The sequence below is a fragment of the Ziziphus jujuba genome, chromosome 6 (assembly GCF_031755915.1).
Source record: "Ziziphus jujuba cultivar Dongzao chromosome 6, ASM3175591v1".
Classification (NCBI taxonomy): domain Eukaryota; kingdom Viridiplantae; phylum Streptophyta; class Magnoliopsida; order Rosales; family Rhamnaceae; genus Ziziphus; species Ziziphus jujuba.
Genome location: NC_083384.1, coordinates 2,627,711 through 2,641,509, shown reverse-complemented (window position 1 = coordinate 2,641,509; position 13,799 = coordinate 2,627,711). Strand labels below are relative to the sequence as shown.

The 13,799-nt window shown below is 32.9% G+C and overlaps 2 pseudogenes; both read right to left on the bottom strand.

Moving 5' to 3' along the window:
* Positions 1-7,739: 7,739 nt before the first annotated feature.
* Positions 7,740-8,278, bottom strand: LOC132804230 (NAD(P)H-quinone oxidoreductase subunit 1, chloroplastic-like; annotated as a pseudogene).
* Positions 8,279-12,669: 4,391 nt separating this feature from the next.
* On the bottom strand, positions 12,670-13,634 carry LOC132804229 (cytochrome f-like; annotated as a pseudogene).
* Between the last annotated feature and the right edge of the window lie 165 nt (positions 13,635-13,799).

Genomic DNA, 13,799 nt, shown 5'->3' with positions numbered 1-13,799 from the left:
TCATCTTATGGCTATTGAGAACGAATCAACTTAGATGGTTCTATTTCTCAATCTTTGTGACTTGCTCCTATGGAACCAAGGTCGAAAAGATTGAGAAAAATTAGTCATTCACAACCATTGATAAAGGATTCCTTGAAATGTTAAGGATTAGTAATCCTTTTTAGAAATCAAATGGATTCGTTCTTATACATACACGAGGCAAGTAATCAAAAAAGAAAGAAGATGAGTTCTTCTTTCTTTTATCACTTAGGAGCCGTGCGAGATGAAAGTATCATGCATGGTTTTGAATGAGAGAAAGAAGTGAGGAATCCTCCTTTTGACTCTACCTCTCCCACTCCAGTTGTTGCTTTTCTTTCTGTTACTTCGAAAGTAGCTGCTTCCGCTTCAGCCACTCGAATTTTTGATATTCCTTTTTATTTCTCATCAAACGAATGGCATCTTCTTTTGGAAATCCTAGCTATTCTTAGCATTATATTAGGGAAGTCATTGCTATTACTCAAACAAGCATGAAACATATGCTTGCGTATTCGTCCATAGGTCAAATTGGATATGTAATTACTGGAATAATTGTTGGAGACTCAACTGGTGGATATGCAAGCATGATAACTTATAAGCTGTTCTATATCTCCACGAATCTAAGAACTTTTGCTTACACTGTATCATTTGGTCTACGTACTGGAATTGATAACATTAGAGATTATGCAGGATTATACATGAAATATCCTTTTTTGGCTCTCTCTTTCGCCCTATGTCTCTTATCCTTAGGAGGTCTTCCTCTACTAGCAGGTTTTTTCAGAAAACTTCATTTATTCTGGTGTGGATGGCAGGCATGCCTATATTTCTTGGTTTCAATAGGACTCCTTACGAGCATTGTTTCTATCTACTATTATCTAAAAATAATCAAGTTCTTAATGAATAGACGAAACTAAGAAATAACCTCTCACGTGTAAAATTATAGAAGATCCCCTTTAAGATCAAACAATTCCATTAAATTGAGTATGATTGTATGTGTCATAACATCTACTATACCAGAAATATCAATGAACCCAATTATTGAAATTGCTCAGGATACCCTGTTTTAGCTTTTAGAATCTATTTCTTAGTTCAAGATCCCTTTTACTAACTGGAATCAAATAATTAGTAGATCTGTTCCGCCCAAAATGGGAATGGGCTAGGGTTATGAACTTATAATCTATAATCTGATGATCGAGTCGATTTTATGATTATATGTTCATTCCATACCAGACCAGACCAGAATAGGGTTATATACATTTTAATTATGAGAAGGGGTCATTCGAGCGTATCTAAATAGATACTATATTTATGTATGGATCCCTACGTCATTACATTCCATTTAGGATTAGGAATAGGCGTAATCACACCTGCTTTTAACATATCTCTCGTTATTTGGGACCCTATCCACCTAACCTATTTGGGCTTTTATTGAATCGAGAAATAGGTTTGATTGTCCATCGTTTTTATGTAATATATAAATATAAGATAAGGCAACCTCCAGATAATTCAAATCGAAGCGATTGGATCTCCGATTCCGGCCTATATGACATGACCGATCAATAGAAATACTCTAACACTGCACCTTTGTCGTATATTCCATACATCACAATAGAAAGATATCATATTCATGGAATACGATTCACTTTCAAGATGCCTTAGTGGTGAAAAGGTAGACACGCGAGACTCAAAATCTCGTGCTAAAGAGCGTGGAGGTTTGAGTCCTCTTCAAGGCATAATATTGAATATTGAGAATGCTCAGTGAATTTTGATCTAAGATTTCAACTCTTCCATGTTTTAGTAGTAGTATATTATTCCTTAGAGGTAAGGTCCAAAATATGGAAGAAACGGGTGTTTCCACGACATTACCACTCAGTCAATTCTGTTCCACTTAATCCCTGTTTCATAGCCACATATCTTTTCGGCTAAGCAATGGGAAACCTTTCTCGTGTTACATGAATCCAATTTTCATTTCATCGGGGAAAAGCCATCTTTTTCTCAACAATGTCTTTGTCATTTGATCCATAGTGTTCCATTAGATTGGAACAGCTTTGATAAATACTGAGAACTCTCTGATGGAGTATTAAAATGGAAAAATCCATTAGACAATGAACTATTGGTTTTAAGCCATCTCTGGCGATGACTTAACAATTCGAAGTACTTTTCTTGCGTATTCTTGATAAACCAGCGTTTATATATAGATGTAGGAGGATTTGTTTGGGAAGTAAGAAGCCCCTTTGACATCTCTTTATATGCAAAGAATTCTCGATGTAAAAACACAGAGACAACGGGCTGATCTTTGAATAGGAAAAAGAGTGGACCTACAGGTTCCCAAATGAATTGGCTTATTCGAAAAAAGCCTTGTTCTTTGGAAGATCTATCTCGTTCTAGTACTACATGGTTCCACTCTGCAAGAACTCCGAATCATTCTCTTGAAACCCATCCTCTTCATTATAAATGATCTACTTGCCCCGAAATGACCTAGCCCGATAGGAAAATCCCAATTCATTGGGCCTTTCGATATAATCAAATAGAAAGCCTCAAGGGCCCCATATTCTAGGAGCCCAAACTATATGACTGAATAAATCCTCCTCTATCTGTTGTGGATTGAGGACTCTTTCTCCTTCTCCTTCTTCAAATTTCAATTTGTATTGTTCACAAGGAAATCTTTGATCAACAATAGAACAAGATCTATTTTACATCATATCTAAGGGATTCCTTGGTTCAGGCCGAAGGAGCAATGTCCCTCGATCATTATCAAATTGGCTGCAATCTTTTTCTGTCCATGAGGATCCCACCAAAGCGTCTTCTACTTCTAATAGGCCATGAACTAAATCAGAATCATTCTCAATGAGTCCAGAAGAAGTGATCCCATGTTTTTCATCGAGTCATGGTAAAGACCAAAGGTCTTGAGCGACCAATCCTGCAGAACAACTCAAAAGATAAAGAAGTATCATTAATTTCTTCAAGCTTGTTCTAAGTGCGAAGTACCATTTGCATAAATAAGAATACCTTTCGTTACATGATTTCTTCTTCATATAGATAGATATAAGATCTATGGAGCAACTACTTAGAAGTACATTTTGTGCAACAGCCCTTCCTATCTTATAGAAAAGGATCCTATGATCCTAAACCGATCTTACCTGGGATTGCAAATCCCAAGTTTGTCTACAAAGAGTAGATCTAATTATATTAGTGTCTATAATTGATTTCTTTTGTGTAATACTAATCGATAGGGCCTGATTGGTAAGTGCTACAAGATCTCATACATTGGAACCCATGGTTATGGACCCGAATCCATTAGTATGGAACATTTTATTTTCAAAGTGAAATCCCCTAGTTTATGAAAGAGTGAAAAAGTGCTTTCGTTGTTGTGGAATAAGAAGCCTTCATATCTTAATGCATGTATTTAATTTATTCGGAGCTATTAGAGTAGGATCCACTTTTTGGGGAATATGAGTCGAAGCAATAACAAGAATATTTCTAGTGGAACATCTTTCACAACCCCTGGAGGGATAGTTCACGAATAGACCGAGGGATAAGTAATTCAACTCACTCACATCCAGACCATGAATGTTTGGAATCCATATTATGCAAGGAGACATTGCTTTTGCTAATTCGAATTGAAGGGTGATATAAAATCGATCTATTTTTGGCATCATATCCATAGATAAATTCAACAGCTATTACAAGTAGTAGTACAAAGAGCGAAACAAATAGCTCTCGTGGCCCAGAATAAAAAAAAAAAAAAATGTTTGGAGCATTAAAAGCTTGTATCCATAGAACATCTGACGTAACATAGATAATGAGTAAATAGGAGTTAATATCATTCCAATTGCCATTACAAAAGTAATTACTATTTTTGTAATTAAAAGATATTTTTGGCTAGTAAGTATTCCAAAAAATACTATCAATTCTGCAACAAAACCGCTCATGCCCGGTAATGCAAGAGAAGCCATCGATAAGATATTGAAAGTCATGAATATTTTTGGAATTGTGGTAGCCATTTCGTCCATTTTCTCGAGATAAATAAGATGTATTCTATCATAACTCATTCTTGCCAACAAAAAAAGCGCAGCACCAATAAATCCATGAGAGATTATTTGTAAAATGGCTCCATTGAGTTCTGTATCGTTTATAGAACCAATTCCTATAAATATGAAACCCACATGTGATACAGAGGAATAAGGTATTCTTGTTTGAAAATTATGTTGGCCCGGAGATGTTGAAGCTGCATAGATTATTAGAATTGTACCAACTATGATCAACCAAGGAGAAAAGATAGAATGAGCATGAGGTAATAATTGCATATTTATCTGAACCACTCCATACACTCCCATTTTTAATGATATTCCAGCTAGAAGCATACAAGTACTGTAATGTGCTTCTCCATGGGTGTCTGGTAACCATGTATGTAAGGGTATAATCGGCAATTTAACAGTAAAAGCAATAAAAAATCCAATATAAAAAATGATTTCCAGTCTTACAGGATATGATTGATTAGCTGATGTTTCAAAATTTAATGTTGGTTCATTAGAACCAGATAAACCAATACCCATAACTCCTATTAATAAAAAAACAGAAGCTCTTGCAGTGTACAAAATAAATTTTGTAGCTGAAGACAAACATTTCTTTCCGCCCCATATGGATAGAAGTAGATAAACTGGAATTAATTCTAACTCCCACATGATGAAAAAAAGTAAAAGGTCTTGAGAAGAAAATGGTCCTATTTGAATGCTATACATTGCTAACATCAGGAAATGGAATAATCGAGAATCTCGAGTCACCGGCCGAGCCGCTAAAGTAGCTAAAATAGTGATTAATCCTGTCAGTAAAATAGGTCCTATAGAAATTCCATCTATTCCCAATCTCTAGTAAAAATTAAAAAAATGGATCCATTTATAATTCTCTGTAAGTTGGATTAATGGATTGTCCAATTGGAAATGATACCCAAATGTATAGGTTATTAGAAGGAGTTCTATTATGCATATACAAATAGTATACCACCTAATTACCTTATTCACTCTATGAAGGAGAAAGAAAATTAAAGAACTCGTAGATATTGGCAAAACTACAACTATCGTTAACCAAGGAAAATCATTTGTGGTAAAAACAAGATACACTTGGACCAGAAAAACCCGTGCTCAAAAATATAAAATAAAATATATTATTTTGAGCATGGGTTTTTGTTGGTAAAAAAATAAATATATTGAAATAAGGTTTTCTGAAACGTATCAATAAGCTAGCCCCATACTTTGAGTTGTGTCATGCCATAAATAAACTTAAACACTCAAGAAATCCACTGGACAGTTAAATTCACATCTTTTACAGCCGACATAGTCCTCTGTTCTTGGGGCATAAGCGATTTGCTTAGCTTTACACACCCGTCCCAAGGTATCATTTCTTATACATCCATGGGGCAGGCTCGAACACAATGAGTACATCCTCTACACGTATCATAAATCTTTACTGAATGTGACATTGGATCTATAAATTTTTTGAACATTCTAAATTTTTGATTTAGAAAATTTATAAATAAATCGTATATTTAGACATTAGATGAATCAATGATTTACCAGAATTTTTTTAATCAATCATGTAAGGGAGCCAAGATACTTTGATTTCTTACTTTTTCACAAACATGATCATACATTATGTACAATACATGCTAATTCGAATTTATGAATATTCTAATTTCTATGATTAATACTACTTATTCAACAAATTCAATTGAATAATATGAGTTGATTTTTTGTTATGCTAAATTGACGAAATAATAGCCGGTCTAATGGCTACTTTAGCTGCCGAATAGTTATAACAAAAATTGAGCCTTTTAATTGGAGACTATCCAAAAAATCAGAAAATGTTACAAAATTTATACTAACCACATTCAGTATAAGTTCAAGACACATAAGGGCTCTAACCATAGTGCTGCTTGTGATCAATCCATAGATACCGATAGAAAATAAGTAGGCACTCAAAACAAGTACATGTTCGAGCATCATTGACCAACTCATTATCAATTAAATTTTGATTTATGTCAATATAATATGAACAACAATTCAACCGATTCAATTGACTAGAACCTAAAAGGTATGGAACAAATAAATAGATTGGTAATAGAACTAATAAAAGAATTTCTCTTTTCAACATAAACAATCTTTAATTAGAATTGAAGAGAAATAGATGTGATAACACAGACTGAAGTTTCATTGGGATTGCTGTTGCTAATTCTATAGATTTAAGATTTATTACTAGCATGCCACAGCGATTGCTCCTATTAAAGCGGCTACAAGAATTATTAAATGAATTCAAAGGGAAGAAAAAAATCTGTTGGTAAATGAATTCAAATTTGTTGACTATTACTTATCAAATCTTGCTCTATAATCTAGTTTGATCTTGTAGTCCAAATAATCCTGTACCATGAGGTATCCATAATAGTACTTATTAGTAAAACCAAAATACTTGTACAAACTAGCAAAGTAACCCCATCCCCAATGGTCCAAAGATTAAAATCTTTGTAATATTCTAAACCATTCATGAACATCATAGCAAATATGATTAAAACATTTATAGCTCCCGTGTAAATAAGGAGTTATACTGCAGCTACAAGATAAGAGTTTAATAGAATATAGAATAAGGATATAAAAACAAGAACGAGTCCTAATGAAAAAGTAGAATAAATTGGGTTGGTAAATAATACTACTCCTACACCTCCTAATATAAGACCTGATCCCAGAAAGAATATAAGAAAATCATGTATTGGTCCAGGCAAATCCATTATATGTAAAAAGAAAATACATAAAAAATTAAAATTTTTTCATGACCTTATTGAGACTCGATGAGAAATTTTTTTTTATGATTTATAATCAATTCCTTATTGAATGAAATCCTTGGGGATGTGAATTAATGTGGGTACAGATATTGGACTAATTTCATTCTTTATCTAAAAGAAAGAGTAGTTCAAATCCAAAACTATATTTTGAAATAATTATATACACATTAATTACTCGATTTTCAATCCAAATTAAGACATGATTATTACCAACTAATGAATAGTTAGGATTTGTAGGGCGTGACCAAACAAAACGAAAGGAACCTTAATACTTAGTAATTCAAAAAATTTCTTGAATCTAGGGAGTTACTTATTTTTTATTTGAGGCGAATCCAAAATTGGTTGAATTGTATAATCGTCAATTACTAATATTGGTAAATGACCCAAAGCAATTTGATTATAATTTTATTCATGATGATCGTAAGTAGAAAGTTTATATTCTTTAGTCATTGATAAACAATTTGTTGGACAATACTCAACACAGTTACCGCAAAATATATAGATTCCGAAATCAATACTGTAATTAAGCAACCGTTTCTTACAAATATCAGTTTCTGATTTCCAATCGATGACAGGTAGATCTACAGGACACAAACGAACACATACTTCATAAGCAATACATTTATCAAACTCAAAATGGATTTGATCGCAGAAACACTCTAAGGTGATTAATTTTTCATAAGGAAATTCAATAGCTACAGGTAAACGATTTACGTGGGATAATGTAATCATGAAACTTTAACCAATGTACCTTGCAACTCGTACTGTTTGTTGACCATAATTCATGAACCCAGTTACCATAGGGAAGATATCATGAATATATATGAATAATTTGACGTTTGTTTATTTCTCCTGTTTAAGCTAAGTTATGAATATAGAATATCATATTCCTTTACAGTGAAAAGAGTTGGAAATAAGTTGTTCATAATAGATTACCGAGAGAAATAGGTAAAAGAAATTTCCATCCAAGATTCAATAGTTGGTCCATTCTTAGCCTAGGTAAAGTCCATCTTGCTGCGATAGGAATGAACAAAAACAAACAAGTTTTAGCTAATGTAATAAAAACACCAATTGTTGCCCCAAAAATCTCATATCGTTGATTTATTTCAAAATGCTATGAAACAAATATATACGAAATAGAGATATTCCAACTGCCCAAATAAAGAATTGTTACAAATAATGATGAAACTAATAGGTTTAGATAGGAAGCAACAGAAAATAAACCAAATTTTATCCCGAATATTCGGTTTGATAATCTACTACTAATTCTTCTTCTGCTTCTGGTAAATCAAAAGGCAATCTCTCACATTCTACTAGGGAAGAAATTAGAAGAACGATAAACCCTATAGGTTGATGCCTCAAATTCCATCCCCAAAAACCATATTTTGATTGCGCCTCAACTATATCAACTGTACTTGAACTATTAGATAATCATAGTCGGCGGTACCATCACTGTTTCCATCGCTCTTCCAAAACCGTACATGAGATTTTCACCTCATACGGCTCCTGAAGGGCCATAAAAAAATCTAAGGACCAAGTCCTTTTATCTTGCGAGGCTTGGTTATACGATAGATAAGATTCAAATCTATCATACAATCCAAATTTAGACTAATTGAATTTTGTCTATTATGTTTTAATAAATTTAAAACAAATAATTAGTATAATTAATATTAATAATTAATAATAAAGAATTCAATTTATTATTAATTTAATAAATTAATAAATTGAATTAATAATCAATAAAAAAATACTTCTGAATTGATCTCATCCTTTTTTTTTTAAATTTCCATAATCATTGAAATTTTTCTTTGTTGAGTAGTAACTTTATTCTTCAATAAAATACTCCTTGTAAAAAAATTCAATAACCCATTGTTTTCACTTACGAAAAAGAATTATATATTACATTAATTCATGAGTTATGACAAGAATTGTATCGATATATATATGGATATAAGAAAAAAAGAATAAGGGGCTTACAAAATCAAAAAAGGGATTATTTCGTTCCCGATAGCCATTTATTTAATTGGCGGATAGGAGCATACTCTAGATTGGAATCGTGGGGAGTACTACCTTATAACTTCTATAAATTTAGAGCCCCAATCAGTATTCTTTGTTTATTATGTAGAAATGTCTGCTTTTGGATAATTTACAGGATCTACATTACTAATCTTTTGCGTATCTTGGTGTTTCTACCTATCCACTAATTGTTGTTCAATCGCTTTTTCTTTTATGGTAATACATGTATGAAAATACATATAAACGATAGTGAAAACTCAATACAGTTGATCTTTTGACCCCACTTCAAGTCAGGATGACTAATAAACCATTCTTGGGGTAAACGCTATCTTCTGCTTCTGTTTATTTCCGCTCAACTCTCTAACTCTTATATATAGAATTCTGAGGATGCGGTACTCATTAATGAGGTTCTAGTATATGAGGATATTTATACTTCTTTTCACACACGGAAACATGAAATTAAGACTCATGCAACAAGTCATGGTCCTGAAAGAATCACTAATGAAATACTGCATCTAGAAGCCCATTTACTCTGAAATTCAGACAAAAAAGGAATTGTGATGTTAGGGTCTTAGGTAGAAACGGGTGATATTTTAGTAGGTAAATTAATGGCCCAGATGGTAAAAGAGTCATCGTATGCTCCGGAAGATAGATTATTATGAGCCATCCTTGGCATTCAGGTATCCACTTCAAATGAAACTTCTCTAAAGTTACCTATTGGCGGTAGAGGTCGAGTTATTGATGTGAGATGGATTCACAAAAGAAGGGTTTCTAGTTATAATCCAGAAATGATTCGTGTATATATTTCACAAAAGTGTGAAATTAAAATGGAGGATAAATTAGCTGGAAGACATGGAAATAAGGGTATCATTTCAAAAATTTTACCTAGACAAGATATGCCTTATTTGCAAGATGGAAGACCTATTGATATGGTATTCAACCCATTAGGAGTACCCCCATGCATGAATGTAGGGCAGATATTTGAATGCTCTCTTGGGTTGGCGGGAAGTCTGCTAGATAGACATTATCGATTAGCACATTTTGATGAGAGATATGAGCAAGAGGCTTTGAGAAAACAAGTCACTTCTGAATTATATGAAGCCAATAAGCAAACAGTGAATCTATAGGTATTTGAACCCGAGTATCCGGGAAAAAACATAATATTTGATGGAAGAACGGGGGATCCTTTTAAACAACGTATTACAATAGGAAAGCCTTATATCTTGAGATTAATTCATCAAGTTGATGATAAAATACATGGACAAGCCTTATATCTTGAAATTAATTCATCAAGTTGATGATAAAATACATGGACATTCTAGTGGACATTATGCACTTGTTACACAATAACCACTTAGAGGAAAGGCCAAGCAAAGGGGGCAGAGGGTAGGAGAAATGGAGGTTTGGGCCGCATAGCCCTTTGGTTGGGTATTGGAGCAACATTACCTATTGATAAATCCCTAACTTTAGGTCTTTTTTAAATTGATTCAATTGTAAAATTAAAAAAAACACGATGTGTGTATCTATGGAACGGTCGCTTCAAAGTGAATTCTCCCTTGATACATTTATTTATTCAATTCAATTTTGGATCTATTCCGAGTATATGGAATGTGCTAAAGATTTAAAACTCATTTTTATCTTTTTTTTTTAGGAAAAAAAAAAGAAATAACCCATTAAGGTTTATGCAAAATGCTTTTCTATTTCTAGAATGTCCAATATATGTTTTATATCATCTATTCGAAAATGTTTCATTTTCATAAGGTCTTCTTCACTGTTATTCAAAAGGTCTAATAACGTATGTATATTGGACCTTTTAAGGCAATTATAGCCCATAGGGTGCAATTCTAATTAGTCAATAAAAATAGATTTCAATGCTATTTTGTTTTGATTTTTACATGGTTTACCCAATCTATCATGAAAAGTAAAAAGGGGTAAAGTAACTTTGTGTTGGTTTTTTTTCTAAATGGAAATTTTCTTCTTCTGTGTGTAAAAAGGGAATAAATAAATCAATCAAATTTTGAGAAGCCTCATGAAGTGCTTTTTTAGGAGTTAAACTTCCATTTGTCCATATTTCGAGAAAAAGTATACCTTGTTTTTCATTCCCATTCGCATAAGAATGAATACTATGATTGGCATTTCGAACAGGCATGAATACGACATCTATAGGATAACTTTCATCTTGAAAGTTATTTGGAACTTTTATACAATGCCCATGATGCCTTTTGAGTTGTAATTCAATACATAAGTTAATTGGTTCCATTAGGTTTGCTATAGGCTACGTATTATCAATGATTTCCACCGAAGGTGGTAAGATGATGTGTTGAACACTTACATATCGAAATAGGGGGGATACATATTACAACATGATTTCTAGTATGGTTTGAATCCTATTCTACGAATTTGACTTAAAAAAAAAAAAAAGGTAAAAATCTCTCTCTTCTCTATGTATTCTTTTTTGAACAATTGAACCCACGAAAAAGTTAAGTGCTAGGAAAAAGAAAATCCTGAATACATTTATGGTATCCAATCGGATTGGAATACGGAATATCACAATAATGGTAGAAATTGGATCACCTTTTGGTTTGGTATTCTATACAAATTGTTTTGATATTCTAGACAAAACTCCATTCATTTGTATCTCTTGCAAATTACAATTTGAGTATCAAATTCTCGTTATCCCTCCTTCACATGTATTTCATATATTCCATATATTATATGGAGTTAGGTCAAATTTCATGTGATTCAGTAAATAGAATATCAATTCCATCATTGCTATATTGATCCACATGATTTGATGAAGATTGAGCAAATAATGGGATTTTTTTCCCTATAAACGAGAAATAAAAAAATGCTTAGGGATGGAACTGATGAAATGTCTACAATACCTGGATTTAATAAGATACAATTTGAAGTGTTTTATAGATTCATTGATCGGGGCTTAGCAGAAGAATTTTATAAATTTCCAAAAATTGAAGATATAGATCAAGAAATTGAACTTCAATTATTTGTGGAAACATATCAATTGGTAGAACCGTTGATAAAAGAAAGGGATGCAGTATACGAATCACTCACCTATTCTTCTTAATTATATGTGTTCGCGAGATCAATTTGGAAAACTAGGATGGATATGCAAGAACAAACAATTTTTATTGCCAACACTCCTCTGATGAATTCCTTAGGAACTTCTAGAGTAAATGGCATATACAGAATTGTGATCAATCAGGTATTGCAAATCCCCGTATCTAATGCCAGCCAGAATTGGACTATAACAGAATTTCGGTCTATACCGGCACCATAATATTAGATTGGGGAGGAAGATTAGAATTAGAGATTGATAGAAAAGCAAGGATATGGGCCGTGTGATTAGGAAACAAAAAATATTTATTCTAGTTCTATCACCAGCTATGGGTTTGGTCTAAGAGAAATTCTAGAGAATGTTTGTTACCTTGAAATTTTCTTATCTTTCTGGAATGATAAGGAGAAAAAAAATTAAGTTAAAATAAAATGCCATTTTGGAATTTTATGAACAATTTGCTTGTGTAAGCGGAGATCCGATATTTTCTAAATCCTTATGTAAGGAGTTACAAAAGAAATTCTTTTTCTAAATACTATTGTTTCATTCTATGACGTTGAAATCTAACAATATTGACATAATCATACCACTTCAATTTGGATTGAAAAAACAAAGAAATAAAGAAGAGGGGAGTAAACTCAAATAATTTTCTTCACAGTATACATATTACATAACATGATTGGCGACAAAAGTTGGATTCTTTTTAGAGCTTGGTGTGGATAAATCTTCGGATCTAGAAATTCATTTCAGAAAATTGAACCTTCTTAAACTGTTTATTTTTAAGAACCAAAAATATTTATGCCAAAATAACAAATGCCAAGAAGAGAAAAAGTCCTTGGACATGTAATGGATCTTGAAGTACTATTTCCCTATCCCCCTGACTAAATCCACCCACATTAGGATTGTTCATTACTGGTTGATCAAGTTTGATGGATTTTCCCTCTGAAACAAGAAGTTATGGTCTTGGAGGGATAATATCAACCATTTGACATCCATCCGATGCATCCACTATGGTGATTTCGTATCCCCCTTTTTCTGTTCATATGATTTTGCTCACTATACTCGACATTGTAGCATTATAAACATTATTGTTACTCTTGCTTCCGTCAGGATAAATCTAACCCCATACCCTGTTGCCGCCTACGTATATGGGATATTTTAAAAAGTGCACATCTTTCTTAGTAGCGGGGTCCAGACAAAGAATAGGAAAGGTGACTTCACTATATTTCCAACCAGGAACAAGACCTATCATAAGAATATTTTTTTTTTAGTGGGACGATTGCTCTGAAAAGATATACTGCCTATCTTTTATTTAATCTCGGGCAAAATATGATTGGAAGGGGCAAATTCAAACCCTTCAGGTAAAATAAGAACAGCCCCTATGTTCAAAGATCCTTTTTTACCATTAGCAAGAACTTGTTTTAGTTGCAAATCATAAGGAATTCAAACAACTACTTCAAATACAATATTAGGAAGTACCGCTTGTGGAACCTTGATATCCATGGGCTTATTGGCTAAATAGCAATTGGCACATACAATATGGCCAGTCACTTCTAGTGGATTTTCATAAACCTGCTATGCAAAAATGGGATATGCATTTGAAATGGGTGCCCAAGTTATTATATATATCATGAGCAAGACGGAAATAGATCAAGTAATCGCTTCCTTTATCAAAGAAAAGGCATTTCTAGTTGGCATGGTTCAATCATTGATCCCGAAAATTTCTACAATAAAATTAGATAAGTCACTAGTACAGTTCCCTATCTATGATTTGCTATTTACTGAAATAATTTTACTGAAACATTAAAGGAAGCCCCTATATGGGTTGAAAGAATAAGTACAATTTTGAATGGGTTGCTTATG